Source organism: Phoenix dactylifera, chromosome 3 (assembly GCF_009389715.1).
Source record: "Phoenix dactylifera cultivar Barhee BC4 chromosome 3, palm_55x_up_171113_PBpolish2nd_filt_p, whole genome shotgun sequence".
Classification (NCBI taxonomy): Eukaryota; Viridiplantae; Streptophyta; class Magnoliopsida; order Arecales; family Arecaceae; genus Phoenix; species Phoenix dactylifera.
The window spans coordinates 10,353,906-10,365,681 of NC_052394.1; the positions used below are offsets into that span (position 1 = coordinate 10,353,906).

Here is an 11,776-nt window from a genome sequence, read left to right on the forward strand (position 1 = left end):
TTTGGTCTTTGTAACGCCCCAACCACTTTCCAAAGGTGTATGGTTAGCATATTTTCATATTATATTGAGCATATCATAGAAGTCTTTATGGATGATTTCACAGTTTATGGAGACTCTTTTAACAATTATTTGCATAACCTTACACTTATTCTTCAAAGATGCATAGAAACTAACCTTATGTTAAATTCTGAAAAATGACATTTTATGGTTAACTGTTAGATATATGCCCTAGAAGCCAATATGGCTCATACATTATTAATTCTGGGACATAATTTTGTACTTGACTATTTATTATTGAATAAATAAAAGGCATCTTTTTCATTCATATTGTTTATGTGTCTATGAATCGTCCAAGAAATTAATAAGATAATGACGCATATTCTCAAGATATGAGAATTTAAGCCATGAATCATTGGTGATTAATTTCTAAATGCTCCTGATTGATGGATCATCACGAGGGCGGTGATCGATCCGATGAGATCAGTGCACACATCGCTTTCCTTATGGATGGACGAGACTCGAGTCCACAGTGTAGGGACACTGAAGTGATAGTGCAGGTGCTTGTTAGAGAACAAGGGTACTGAGCATGACCAAGACAAGAAGTCACTTAGATGTCTATCCACTCGTCAGTGACTTGCTTAATGTTGCAGTAGTGTGATTGGTCCTTTGACCTGCGGTGCTTCGGCTACTCACAGTGAGGTTATTGTAGTTTGACTGCACGTATACATGGTCTCTAGACATATGGGTCCATGCAGTGTAGACTGGCTGCAGTAAGTTCACTGTAGGAGTAGGGTATGCACCTACAAAGAATCTATCGACCTTGATAGATAAGGAGAGATCCTATGTGATTTATAAGACTGAGTTCGTAAGACCTCGGCCGGGGCAGATTGTACAGTGGAGAAAGAGTTTTCCACTCGCGAGCTTAAGTCGAATAAATCTTGACATATGACAGACGATGGGGTTTGACGAGTTGTCCATGACTTCCGTACTGTAGGGATCTACGATAGAAGGACTGTATCACACGATAACTGCACCTAGAGGTTTATCATTCTATTCTGCTGGGTAGCCACTACATGCTGCTAGGTGTCACTGGTGGATTGTAAGACTCATAGGGAATATTTTGTGATCGATAAATCCTAATGAGTTGAGCTGGAACTGTTCTAACCCATTGAAAGGAGTTTTCAATGATATTGTGATAGAGATCGCAATATATCTCACTACCAGTCAGAATAGAACCTATGGGGTCACACACACTAGAGGTATTGACCGATCCGATGGTTGAAAAGTGATTATGAATCACAAGTAATCAATTCGATTGATAATCAGTTGAAGAAGGAACAATGGGAATTGATTAATTGGACTTAAACACGAATCCTACTTGGAGTAGGATTCCTGGAGTCTTAATTGGATTAGGACTGGGAGTCCTACTTAGATTAGGATTGGGAGTCCTACTTGGAGTAGGATTACTACAATCCTAATTGAATTAGGATTTTTGAAATCAACATGGATTCCTACTTAGAGTAGGATTCCTAGAAGTCCTAATTAGATTAGGACTTCGGATTCAAATTAGAGTCCTAATTGGATTAGGACTAAAATTAAATAAGTCCTAATTGGATTAGGGTTTCTTAAGTCCTAATTAATTATTAATCTAATGAATCAAGATGACTCCTGATTAGTTTAAGATTGAAGGGTTCATTTGAGTCATGATTCATTGAGTTTTAATTGGATTAGGACATTGCATGGATCAAACCCAAAATTGGTTCACCCTTAGACTAAGCCTAATTAGATTAGGGCTTAGCCACATTAGGGCATCCCAATCCTCCTTAGAGGAGGATTAGGGTTAACCATGATGGAGGGGCGTGCGCCCCTCCTCTTTTTCTCTCTTGGTGCGGCAACACAAGAGAGGTCGGCGCCCCTCTTGGAAAAAGATACTTTTAAAAGGAGATGTTATGGGCGGCACCTAGGGCATGAGAAATCCTCTTCTTCAAGCTGTGGCCTCCTCCTTCTTCTCCTTGGTCTTCAGCCGCAAGCAAAAGAAGAAAAAGAAAGGCCTTGGTGGCCCTCCTTTCCTCCCTATCTTGAGTTCCAACGCAAGCAAGGAAAAAGGCTGCAAGCAGGCTTTGGCTCTTCATCTAGATTCCTCCTTCATCTTCCTCCTCCCAAGCATAATCAAGAGTTGATTCAAAGAGAGGAAATCAACCATTTAAAGTAGTCTCTATAAGGAAGCTAGCACCCCGGGGAGACAAGGAAGCTTTGATCGGTTCTCTATTTCGTGTGGATAATAGAGATAATGCACTTTAACTATAATACACCTTGTCACATGATAATAGTTGTCATTCTTCACACCAGAAATCTTTGGCTATAGAAACCTAGGAATAGCACAACCAAGCATACAACACCTAGGTTTCTAACAGCAATGACTTAAGCCCACTGACATTTTCTTTTAGCCCCACTCATCACCCTCCAAGCACCGACAAAGGCAGAGACAAAGATATCCCTGAAAGTTGGGATGTTTTACGTTTGTCGGGTACCCCCTTCATCTAGTTATCTTAAGATAAATTTTGATGGTAACGTGACGGAGGATGGCGCCTTTGAAGGCGTGGGTTTTGTGATCATGGACCATGGGGGTAGTTTTATCGCTGCTGGAGGGCGGAGCATACTGGCTGTACGGCTGTGGGAGCAGAGTTGCGGGCTGTCTAGGAGAGCGTTTTGTATGCGAGACGGGTGCTGAGGGCTGACAGGTTTGTCCTCGAGGGCGATTGTTCCACGGTGATTTACTGGATACGAGGAGTGGACACGTATAGGGATGGCCATCCTCTGATACAGGACACTCGTAGTTTGTTACGGAAGCTGACTTCCTGTCAGATTGTTTATGTATATCGAGAGGCGAACAGTGCAGCAGACTGGGTCGCCTCTTGTGTTGCTCGGCATACTGGGAAGATCTTCTGGTCTAGTTTAGATTGCATTCCACATGCTTTATTTTGTTTACTTTCTTTTGATATGTCTGGTTGTATTCACGTTAGAGGTATATGAAATAAAATACCGTTTTGACCAAAAAAAAAAAAGTTGGGATGTTGACAAGCCTATCTTGCCATCGTCTACATTGAGACACCTTTCTGAAATTTCTCAAGCTCGATGCTTAGCGGCTTATCATGTCTATTGATGCAAATAAAGGATACGGGGATAAATGACAACATGGTCTACTGGCATTAGCGCCGCACGTTGAGAGACGTTGATTTATTTTATTTAGAAAAAGGCTAACTCACATCAGGATACAGAGCTCATGTAGTTGCACATTGAAGATAAAGAAATCTTTGAATCACTTATGAGATTGTTCAATTTATTAAATAGTTTAATGGGTTTGCTTACAGACTTTTTCTTTTTGCAAATTTTTTGTAAATAGTTTCTGTAAACCCTTTTTTTTTCTTCCTATGAAGGCCGAGTGGCTTTGCCTCCCTTTTCATTAGAGGGGAAAAAAAAAGACATGCTAGCCCACTATATATGGTGCAAAGCACTTATTAATTTCACTTATTGTAGGTCATGTTTTATTAAATAAGTTGGTAGAACTTATCTATTAGATATTGGAAAATGCACCTGATAGGAACTTCAATTCCCCAATGGAACACCCTTTTTCACAATATCTGGGACAATTTTTGGAAATTTTAGGCATCGGCAAAGCATGGACTTATGTTGGGACATTATATCTTAAAATGTGATTTAATATAGTTTACAATTGTTAACAAGGTTGCTTGGCACCTCATTTTTAAGAGCTGTTCTTGAGGCTTAGATTTCAAATCCTGAATAGTACTAAAAAGTGACTTAGTATTCTTAGATTAGGATATATAATGACATGCCATTATATAATTCAGCATGCCTCACCGAAAGCGTAGAGGTTGTGGTCCATGCTTAAGTTCAAGGGGAACCCAAGTTGCATCAAATGTTACTGTTTATCAAGCCAAGAACTCAAAGAAGTTGAGAATCAAGAAAAAAGAAATAAAAGAAAATTACAAGACTCAAATAATTCAAAACTCCACAAAATAAGCGAAAACAAATCGACACAAAGGAATAGAAACAGATTCTCAAAAATTCTGCATCAAATTGTTGGAAGCAAATTTTGGAAAATTTTGACACCTAGTTGAAACGTCGAACCGTCGAACCGTCGTACTGCGTGCTCGAAATTGAGTCAAATAAGTGGTTCAATGGCCAATCCAAGAAGGAATCTGATTGATTCTAGCATGAAGCACATGATCCAAATACTTAGTTCATTCAATTGGCTCCCTGCAAGTTGCAGCCATCTACAGCTTAACATCCTTGACCATCTGATAAGTTAAGACTTATTTTGAGCTCGTTCCCGTGAACTGTTTTGCCACTCTTCTCCATGTCACTTGCCATCGGCAAAGCATGAGCAGTGTAAGAAAGTTCAAAAAGAGAGAAAAAGTTTAGTCTAGAAATCACAAGAGACTTAAGCTGTTGCAGGGATATGAGAAAGTCCTCCCATGCTGCACCAGAAAATGGGATGCATCTAAAATGATTGTTAAACATTGGCTATGATTTGAGTGCTTTTTGCTATGTATATCCTGTTCATTGTATCTTATAGCTTACAATTTTTGAGGAATCTTATATCCTGTTCATTGTATCTTATAGCTTACAATTTTTGAGGAATCTTTTTGGTGAGTCACATTCATTATCCAATTCTGGAGTCAATTCAACCACCATTTAAAAACCGAGTGGACATCGCAGAATTAGACTTAATTATTTTGAAGTATGTGAGCAAATGAATGGAAATCAGAATATTTTTTTTAATCATGTTCATTCTTCAAAATCGTCAACATGAATAGCACAAAAAAATCATATGTTTGATAAATCTAAGTAAATACCTTGAGAATGAAATAAAACTGATAGTATAAAATATAATATATAATTATCAATATATTAATATTATGACTAATATATTAATATTGTTTAATAATAACAAAATATTGTTATAGAAACAATTTTGTTGCAACAATACGTGTGAATATTATGAATGTTAATAAATTAATATATGAGAGGTCGCTCATAGCTCTAGGGAGGGTGAGATAACTCGTGACCTCCAAATTACAATGAACAATTTTACTATCACACAAAACTCATCCTATAATAAAATAATATATAATAATAAATATTTTATAATAATATTAGTATCATGAATATTGCAGTAGCAATGTTAACATTGTAGCAATATATCAATCTTCTATTATAATATAAAAAATTAATATAATTAATATAACTATAATGTAGTATTATGTTAATAATGTAGCATTTTTTATATGATTAATGCTATTATAGTTAAAATAATTAAAAATAAAATTAATGCAATAAATAAAATGACACTCAAAATATAATGAATACAATGATTATATAGTTATAAAATTTAATTTAATAATATACGAGGAATGTGATATATCATATAAATATTAATATTAATAAAATAATAATTTTTGGTATCCAAAATGGATGTTATGATTATACTATGTATAATATTAACAAAATTTAAAATATTAGATAATTTAGAATACTAGCTAATATAATATGTCATCTTTGAAATCAAAATTTAACACCAATTTCCTTATCTACCGCAGCGTGTCTAAGGCACAAATTGGATGCTATCGCTTTTCTTCTTCACTAATATTCCATCCTTGCCAACATTGTATCTTGCGTCATCCTCACATTACCATAATCAGGTCATATCTTCTGCCAACCCCAATACTGCCCTACCCCAGCTTCCCCTCTTAATATTTAATAACTTTATTTGTTTTTGGACAAAATTTTGTAAGCTCATATTTGTTATATAGTTTAGGGCTTTGATAAAAGACAACAACAAGAGCTTATGTTTCATATAACTGATAGGTTACCATCTGACCTTTCCAGTGGGGCTTAAGCATCAACATCTAGCATTGCAATTAATCAACCGGCTTGCTAGCATCTCCTCTCACTCTTGCACCTCTCCTCCTAACCGCAATATTTGTGGAGACTTCCTCCCCTCTGTTGCTCATTGTTACCTATTAACATAGTAGCATTAATCTGTTTCCATAGTTGAGCAAAAGTAAGGTTAAGGAAATCTATCTATTCTTATTCAACTCGTTAAAACCAACTAAACGAGACCTAACTATCTATTGTTAGACTTTTAAGTTTACCCATTACTAAGCTCTAACTTCTACCCATGATCAAATCTGATACCATGTCTGTCACGACCTGGATCCAGATATGATTTGTCGCGCCCCATATCCGGCCTATGACACGGACGTGCTACTATAGATTGTTGTCCACAATAACACGAAGTTCGTGATAACAATATTCTTTCATGAGGGTCTGGCGCCTGGGCCTCCATTCGAGGGTCGCACTATTCTTATGGAAGGTCGTCTGGGATCGGTTTCTGACGAGAGCAATACTTAGCGGACGGGGATTGAGGCTACCCCCTGAGTGCGGGGCATGCGGAGCCGATGAGTCGGTGGACCATGCACTATTTCAGTGCACATGGCGAGGGCGGTGGGGCTGCTGTAGGAGGGTTGGTTTTAGGAGGACCAGTTCTTACGGATCATCCGTTGGCGATTAGAGCGACCTGCACAGCATACCCGATATAGCTGGTAAGAAATGCTCGAATCTTTGACAAGCAGAGCATATCGCCAAGGCTCGTGGCAGAGAACGCCCAGGCGCATGCGGCAGAGATTAGTCATGTTTTCTTCTTAGAAGGACTTTTGATAGCTCGGAATATCTGGGGTTTCCATTCTGCCTCAGTAGCTTCTCGTACGGTATTTTTTACCTCGGAGCCCCCAACCTCAAGCTTCCTCAAGGTTATTTTTGATGCGTCGGTGCTGGAAGGAGGCACAAAGGATGGAGCGGGTTTCGTCGTTAGGGATCCGAACTCCAGGATCGTGGCAGCGGAAGGCTGTCAATTATTTAATTGCACAATTCCTCATGCGGAGCTTAGAGCTGCCTGGACGGGTCTTCGACACGCTAAGTATGTATTCTGAGCTAGTTCAGTCATCTTGGAGGGTGACTCCGCTATAGTCATCAGCTAAATCCAGGGAGGTCCAAAGGTCATTACAGCTGACTATCCTTTGATTCGCGATATATGGATGATGATGAGGGATGAAGGGGTGGTTCAGGAGAAGCATGTGTTTAGAGAAGCCAATAGGGCTGCGAATTAGGTGGCCACATACATGGCAACTATGCCAGTAGCACCCTGTGGGCAGGGGATGGGGAGTTGCCTCGGGAGCTCCGTGATATTTTGTTTTCCGATTTTATTAGGTGCATCCGTATACGTGTTGTGTAAATCACCCGGTCTAGCAAAAAAAAAAAAAAAAAAAAAAAAGAAAAAAAAGAAGAAGAAGAAGAAGAAGAAGAAGGATGCATAACTTCATGTCCTTTCAATATTTTCTGAAAACCTTTTTTTATTCTCCAAAAGATCCAAGTTTTAGGTATTTACCCTAATTCTCCCAATTTCTTCTTCCAGTTATTACTCTATCATTAAATATTACTCTGCATTGTTATGCAAGGAAAAAAAAAAGAGAGAGAGATATGAATGCGCACCAAGAAATTAAATCCCTCCACATCAAAACTTGAAAGGTTAAAATATCATCCCAACCCCCCTTCCTCGCCGATCCCAACCCCCCCTTTCGCCGCCGTCGCCATCTTGAAGTAGACTCCCTCTCTAATTGCTCTCAACTCTTCCGTCAGTGGTCAGCCGGCCAGCCAGTCTCTCTCCTCGGCTGTTAACGAAGTCCATTGTCTCTCTCTCTCTTCCCCAAAATCCTCACCATAGATCTCGTTTCGTGGCGCTTCTCCGGAGAAAACCACCACCACTCTCCTTCCAGATCTCCGCCGCCACTGCCGCGTCTTGAAGTGGAATCCCTCTCTAATCGCTCTCATTTCTCCCGTCGATGGTCGGCCGACCAGCCAGTCTCTCTCCTCGGCTGTTAAAGAGGTTCGTTCTCTCTCTCTCTCTTCTCCAAAATCGTCGCCATAGATCTCGTTTCGGGCGCTTCTTCGGAGAAAACCACCACCACTCTCCTCCTAGATTTCCGAAAGCATCCGCCAAAATGTGAGCTTTTTCCTCTTAATCTTCTCTATCATCATTTCATCTCTTCTCTGGCTATGGTGGAAGGAAGCGTGGAATAAGAGAGAAGGAAGAGGAGACCAGAGCCCGGCTATGGTGAAACGATCTGGGGTAGGCTTATCCGTCTCTCTTTTTTCCTTCTTCTCTTCTCAGTTTCTCGATCTGGCATTGTGGATGAGATTTAGGTTATCGATGATTGATTTGTATGATTTAGGTTGGTATAGCACCGATCTATTGATGGTTTGGGGTTTTTGGTTTCAGGAAGCCGCTTTTTGGTTTGATTACATGGACTGCGGTGTGGAAAATTGCAAAGAAACTACAGCCAAAAGATGCTTCCTGTGTTATTTCTACTGTAATTTGTAATTTGTAATTTGTAAATATACCTCTTGTATTATTCCTATTATAAAAGAAAGATCATACAAATTGGGCATATGTTGTAACATGCTTCCTATTGTAATTTATAAAAAAAATCAATAAATGAGCATATCTTGTTCTTCTTGTGTTATTTCTTTTCTAATTTTATTTTTTTTATTATTTATCTTGTGCTATTAGAAGAAGCAGAATCACAAGGAACCAGTGATGGAGAACGAAAATTAGATTTTTTTTAAATTAAGTTTGTTAATCTCTCTCTAATGATGCTGATAAAGTTCCGTGCTATCTGGCTTTCTAAATATTTTTTTTAAAAAAAATAACTTTAACGATGTTCATCGTTAAAGCATTGGCGGATTCTAAAATAAGTCGACGCTTAAAAGTGTCGGCATAGCTTTCGTTTTTGCCGATGCTTTCTCAAAGTATCGGTAAAAAAAAAATTCTACTTTCATCTATCTGGCGCTTTTGCAATGCTTTTGAAAGTATATCGGCACCAAAATTTTTGACACTTATAAGCATCGATACAGGCTCTAAAAGACGTAGAAAAAGGTTATTTTTTTTTGTAGTGTGTTGGTCTTTCGTATAGGACTCCATTCAAGAGAATTATGTCTTCAGGGGCTGTTTCTTCTTTTCAATTTTTTGACATCTGAGGCTCTACATAGCTTTGCCTGGAGCAAGCAGCAGCAGCTAAATTTTGCTGCCCATTTTCTTCTTCCCTTTTAATTTTTGGACTCCACTTTATAGGGTGGGATTTTAAATTTAGAATTAGGTGTGAGTGGTGCACATTCAGAAGATTCTTTTAGCTTTCATGTTACAAAGAAGATTATATGGTATGCTTTGATGAACAACAGATTAGCCTTTTTATGACGCTGTGCAAGCCTGCTTACGCACATGCTTATGAGGACGTGACATGCGTCGTGGCCCAATTTTTAAATGGGCCTGACAATTTAAGCCTGGCCCGGCAATTCGAATATCTCTACCCAGGCCTGTCCAAACTCTGACCGGTTGGGACGAGCCAGTTTTGCTATGTTCTGCATATAAAGATTGTATAATTTTTTTTTTTTTTATTAAAACAGATGTATCATATATTGCAAATATAGATACAGCTAAAAAGTCAAAATATAACAGATCCCGGAGTGCACCAGATAGCTCCCTCTTCCCCACCCAAAGAGTATCTTCGAGTGGTTGGCCATATATAATGTCACTCAATCCGCTGCCTCATTGGTCTCTCTATATACATACTTCATCTGTAAATCTATCCCACCGTAGAACATAGACATAGTATGATATATTAAGTGGAAAAAAAAAGGGACCAAAAAACCACCACCCTCCTCGCCCTCCTGCTCTCTCTCTCTCTCTCTCTCTTCCTCATAGTTTCCTTTCTACTTTTCTGTTTCTTTGGTGGCTTTGAAGTGGGTGTCATCACTCAGTTATTTTTTTTCTGTTTTTTTTAATCCTCATGATGCTTGGATTTCTCGGGTCCCATTGGCCTTGCGGCCGGCCATGATCAAAAACTACTGTACTTTGGGGATCTAAAGGTTAGCGATCTGATCTATCTTGATAAGTTGATGAGAGGAGGTGGAACGTCTCTCTCATCACTCAGTTGTTTGGAGAGGGCTTAGCCGACAGAATTCTAGCAATTGCAGAGCCTAACAATGACATGCTTGGGAGGTTAGTGTGGGGTTCTACTTGTACTTCCAAGGTCAAGACCAGGAAGCTATATAAACTCTTCAAAGCAATCCCAGAAATTAGGAAGGATTTTTCATGGCTATGGAAGATTGAGGTACATCTTCACCTTCGAGTGGCATAATTTCTACGGAAGCTTGCATGGGATCGCATTCCATGTCATAGGGTTCTAGTTAGAAGGGGTTTGAATATGACTATTGCGAGGGAGCGGAAGCAGAGAATGTAAACTTTAACGGTGGTGTTACTGAAGATGGTGGCAGAGAAGAAGCTGGATTTGTAATAAAACGGCCTAATTCCAATTTATTGCGGCGGGTGGGAGACAACTTTTTGGTATTGCTATTACAAAGGCAGAGTTGAGGACGGCTTGAAAGAGGATCAGATATGCTATCTCAATCTAAGAGCTAATTATATAGTCCTTGAAGGTGATTTCGCTACGGTAGTTAGCTGGATTTTCAAATGGATGAGGGAACATCCGCTTATACTAGATATTTTTAGGTTGACTGGAAGGTGCACTCTCTTTCAAGGATCCCATGTTTAATAGAAGATAAATATGGTTGTAAAGTGGGTAGCGTTATATGTTGCGAATCATTCTAGTGACCCTCTATGGATAAATTTTGCTTCTATTCTTTCTTCATTTAGAGTTATTTTATTTTCAGTTTTTATTGAATGTATCAATATTAGGCATGTATGGTTCATCTGTTTCATCAAAAAAAAAAAAAAAAGAAGGGAGAGGTTGTCAATCCTTCAATCCTTTGCAACATGGTCAAGAAAAAGAGGCCCAGCTCACAAAGGATGGTGCTTGGCCTCCTTAGTCTGCTGGATGACTTGTGACAGCTAAAGATATATTGCACCACTACCTTGTGCCACCATGGGGGCGTCTACTACGAGGACCCTTTCTGGGTGCTGAGGTTGAACGTCATTAACGACAACCATGACGCTACATCAGCACGTCTGATCTTGTGTACCCAACTGCAATTTTATCAGGATACCAATAATATTAATATCCCTTCTTTATTAATATGAGAGACTTTCACACCCTCTAATTGTTAATTTTTTTCAGCAAATATCCTCTAAGCATATTCTACAAACCATTACATGTAAAACAACATTACCTCATGCAAATCTACTCGGAATAAGAGGTCATTTGTCCGCATCATTGTCTTTGTTTGAGAGCAAAACAAATAGGCCACGCAACGTGCACTTTTTCACAAAATTCCAGTGGAAAAAGCTTCAAATAAAAAAAGATATGCTTCAAAGTAATCAATGGATCATCTCACATCTGCTTTGGGTGACTTACTTGTCCTATTTTCAGCATGAAGGCAGCAGCAGGGAACAAAGTCCTTGCAAAACTAGAGTTATTTTAAGCTCTTGGGGATCCAATAATTGCATCTCAACCCTATGCAACGCACCACAAGAAATTAGAACTCGCTGCCTGCCTGCTAAGACTCCAAGTCAATAGACAAGCACTAAATAACAAAAGCTAAATAGTAGTCCAGGCCTCGTCTTGTGCTGCGTTCTTTTCCTCCATTTCATATTTGCTCAGGTTTCCAACTTGTTAACCAAGAGTCATGGATATTTGCGTTGGATTCTATGTTGACTCATCCTTGTTCGCATCAAAGGTTT

General features: G+C 39.0%; 1 long non-coding RNA gene across 1 annotated transcript; it reads left to right on the forward strand.

Annotated features, from left to right (window-relative positions):
* The first annotated feature begins 7,569 nt into the window (after positions 1-7,569).
* LOC103716051 lies at positions 7,570-8,603 on the forward strand. The gene is made up of 2 exons (XR_605466.4): positions 7,570-8,209; positions 8,313-8,603. It is a non-coding gene; the product is annotated as an uncharacterized LOC103716051 (long non-coding RNA).
* The last annotated feature ends 3,173 nt before the right edge of the window (positions 8,604-11,776 follow it).